Source organism: Sorex araneus, chromosome X, assembly GCF_027595985.1.
Source record: "Sorex araneus isolate mSorAra2 chromosome X, mSorAra2.pri, whole genome shotgun sequence".
NCBI lineage: Eukaryota > Metazoa > Chordata > Mammalia > Eulipotyphla > Soricidae > Sorex > Sorex araneus.
Window position 1 is genome coordinate 120,843,841 of NC_073313.1, and position 4,311 is coordinate 120,848,151.

The window sequence follows — 4,311 nt, forward strand, 5'->3', positions numbered from 1 at the left end:
CTCTGTGACTCCACCTGAGTCCCATGTCTCTACATGTGTGATCCCACTTCAGAGCTGTGTCCCTGCCCGTGTGACCCCACCTGAGAGTCCTGTGTCCCTGCCTGTGTGACCCCACCTCAGAGTTCTGTGTTCCTGGACATGTGACCCCACCTCAGATTCTGTGTCCTTGCCTTTGTCACCCCACCTCCGAGTCCTGTGTCCCTACTAATGTGACCCCACCTCAGAGTCCTGTGTCCCTGCCAGTGTGACCCCACATCAGTACTGTGTTCCTGCATGTGTCACCCCATCTAAGAATCCTGTGTCCCTGTTTGTGTGACCACACCTCAGAGTCCTGTGTTACTGCCTGTGTGACCCCACCTCAGAGCCCATGTCTACCTGTGTGATTCCACCTCAGAGCTCCAAGTCCCTAATTGTGTGACCCCGTGACAGAGCCCATGTTTCTGCCCGTGTGACCCCACCTAAGAGTTTGTGTTCCTGCCCATGTGACCCCATCACAAAGTCCTGTGTTCCTGCCTTTGACCTATCTCAGAGCCCCCGTGACCCTACTTGTGTGATCCTACTTGTGTGACCCAATGTCTGGCCCATTTCCCTTCCCGTGTGAGCCCACCTAAGAGCTGTGTCCCTGCCCAGGTCCCGGAGGGCAGCACCGAGGCCCACTGGCCGCTTGTCCCGGAGGAGCCGGGCGCTTCAGGAGGTGGCGAGTGTCCAGTCTGCAGGTGACGCTCAGGTTCCGTCGGGGTCAGGTTGAGCTGTGGCTGTGCCGCGCACACAGTCACCCCCTTGAGTCCCTCCCAGCCCCTGGATTTGATGTCTCCACACCGACTCCAGCCCCCGACCCCCGGCTCCAAGTCAGCGCGGCGCCCGCAGCTTGGGTGGGAATGGCCGCACTTCTCGGGCTGCTGATATCGGGCAATAATCTGTGCCATCCTGGGGGAGAGGTGGGCGGCCCTGGGGTCTGCTGTCTGCGGCCTAAAGGCTTTAAAACAGCTACTGATCCCTCCCCCCACACCCCCCGTATGAGCTGATTGATGCTTTCAAGCTTTGCACCAGCCCCGGTGCCGCTCAGGGTCACCTCTGACTCTGCTCTCAGGAGTTACTCCTGGGGGCTGGGGCAGGTACGGGATGACGCGGATGGAGCCCCAAGGGCCTTGTGCCAGGCCAATGCCCACCCACTGTCCTCTGGCTCCGGCCAGCCCCTATGTCTCCATCCCAGTGTTGGAGGTGTTTGGAGTTGGGCCTCCTGGGGAGCGAGCCCAGGGCTGTCTCTGACATGCAGGTGCCCCCGCTGAGCCCCCAGCCCCATCTCTGACCCTGGTCAGCAGCCGTTCTGCTGCTTGGGTGGAGGGCTCTGTGGTGCTTCAGATGGGGGAGAGGCCTGGCCCTGGACAGGGCTGAGTGGAACTGAGGGTCCTACCGACTGGCAAGGGCCCTCAGCATGGATGAGAGGGGAGCCGCGCCGAGATCTCAGTGAGTCAGCATGGGGAGCACTGCAGAGCACCTAGCCCCTCCCTGCCCTCCCTCAACCCCGATGGGGCGATGCCCGCTCACCTGCTCGGAGAGAAAAGCACAGTGCAGGTCCAGGCAGTTTGCACAACTTTATTATATCACAAACAATCTGCGATCATATTTTCTAAGTTAAACTATAGGCAAACATATTTCATTGTGTGAATCACACACACTCAGGAATTGATCAAAGGGGACTGAGTGTCGTCAGCTATTGTTCTTAATGGTGATGACATAGTCCCGGTACCCTTCTGAGGACAGTGTTGTACCAAGGTTAAGTCCATGTGACTAGGGGAGAAAACTATGGGACAGCGGGAGAAGGGTCGGGAGGGCGGGGTGGGGGCCTGGATGGTGTCGGGCAAAGCACATGTCCATGGTGGGCAGCAGGGACGGGTACCAGATGGTCTTGGGGGGACCTTTCTGGAACATTATGGATGGTAATGGGAGTGCTGAAAGCCCTGTTAGATTGTGGGTCCCCAGGGTGTCTGAGGGGGGTATCTGACCGTGAGGCCTCAGGTCAGAGGGCCCCATGGGGCAGCAGCCCCTGTGCCCAACGCCCCCTAGCGCTTCAATTTCCGGGCTGGGGGGCTCTGACCCTGCTGCCCGTAGGGGACAACAACTGACCATCGGCGCCATGCCCGCCGGGTGGCACCCCTGCTCGAGCCCTGCTGGGGTGCAGGCACATGTGCGGGCACACGCTGCCATGCAGGTGGAACCTGGTTGGCACGACTGACAGGTGCATTCTGGCGCCATGCTTGCCCCGTGGCACTGGTCAGGCCCTGCTGGGGTGCGGGCACATAGGGAAACATACGGTGCCACACAGGTGGGACCTGGTTGGGAAGAGCCACAAGTGGCTGCTTGTACCACCCTTTCTGGGTGGCACCACTGGTTGAGCCCTGCTGGGGTGCTGGCACAGGCTGCCTCAGAGTTGCAGGAGCCACAAGTGGCCGCTGGTGCCACCCCCACTGGGTGGCACCACTTTTCAAGCCCTGCTGGGGTGCGGGCACAAAGGGCGGCACAGGGTGCGGCACCTGTGGGATCTGGGTGGCGGGTGCAGGCACAGGTGCACCCTGGGTACCACGTGGCCCTGGCACGTTGGGAGGCACGAGCTGCCTCGGAGGTGCAAACAGGAAGGCTGGCATGGACAGAGCCCCACCCTGGGTGCCACTTAGCCCCCGCATGTTGGGAGGCCGGAGCTGCCGCGGCAGCGCAAAATGAAACGCCTGCACTGGCACATGGGTGCCCTGGGTGCCACTTGGCCCCGGCACATTAGGGGGCAGGGGCTTCGGCGCAGACAAGAGCTGCATCAAGGGAGCAGGCCCAGGGGCGCCCTGGGTGACACCTGGCCCCGGTCCAGCGCCCGGCTGGTGCCTCTTATTTTGAGGGCCTTGCAGCTTTGTAAGGCTGTTACATTTCCTCTTTGTGGACTGATTCGATGTCCCGGGGGCCTGGACGTGGGTGGTCTGGCCCTGGCGTGCAGCCACCGCGGCGCCTGGCTGTGTCACGGGGACACTGGGCGGATCCACTTCCATATTGCTCAATGGTTCCCCTTGGGATTCGGTGTCCATAGACTGAACACTACTCCCACAGGACTGTGTTTCCATTGACTCGACGTCACTAACAGGGGCCTGCGTGTCCTTGGTGGACACAGCGTGACCATGGTCAGGGGCTGTCGGGCCCCCTGCGGCTGCAGGTGCAGCTGGGTCGGGCACTGCCACAGTGGGCAGAGGCGGAGGGGCCTCCTTCTTGGGTGCTGGGGCCTCCTTCTGAGGCGGAGGGGCCTCCTTCTTGGGTGCTGGGGCCTCCCTCTTGGGTGCTGGGGCCTCCTTCTGAGGCGCTGGGGCCTCCTTCTTGGGTGCTGGGGCCTCCTTCTGGGGCGCTGAGGCCCCCTTCTGGGCTGGGGCCGTGGCCACCGCCTGGCCAAGAGGTGTTTTCTGGCCTACCAAGGCCTGGCAGTGAGGCGTGCCCCTCTGGAAGCATGGGGCTTTCCGTGGACAGTAGACCACGGCCTCACACCAGTCGTCATGGTGGCGAATGGGCCATCCCTGATCGTCAGAGGGGACTAACTGCGGGCCCTGGGGGTGAGCCCGCTGGCCGTAGTAGCCCTGGCCAGAGTGCGGGCCTGGCTGGCTATAGGAGCCAGCCCCCTGCCCATAGGACCCCGTGCGCTGGCCACTGGGCCCCGGCTGTTGGTAGTAAGTTGGCGGACCGTGGAGATACGGCCCCGGGTTGTAGGGATAATGGGCGTGGGGCTGAGGCTGCCCCGGGTAGCTGGGCCCACAGTAGCCCCGTGTGCATGACGCCTGTGCTCGTCGCGGCGTCCCCAGGTCCTGGTGGAATCGCACGTCGGAGGGTCTCCGTGTCATCCCAGGTTAGGGCTCTGCAAATCACAGGCCACACTCAGACCCTGACAGCCCAGAGACGCACAGCCCCTCCGTGCAGTGGGGGCCCTTCCTCCACCTTTGGGATCCCCATGGGTCACACAAAAAACATTTTCTTGTTTGGTCGGGTTCGGGGCCACACCATGGTGCCCAGGGCTGACTCCAGGTCGGCCTCAGGGGTCCCTCCTGGTGGGTCTGGGGGCCCATCTCCGGAGCCCGGGAGCAAGTCTGGGTCATGCAAGGCAAGTGCTGTCAGCCCAGAAGACACCTCCAATCTGGGGATTCCCACCCTGCTCCCTAGGGGCTCCCTGGACTCCTCCCTCTGGACTCCCACCCTCCTCGGTAGCTGTTTCCCACCCTCCTCCCTGGGGTCTCTCCACGCTCCCTAGCTGTTCCCCTTCTCCTCCCTGGGGAGTCCCATCATTTT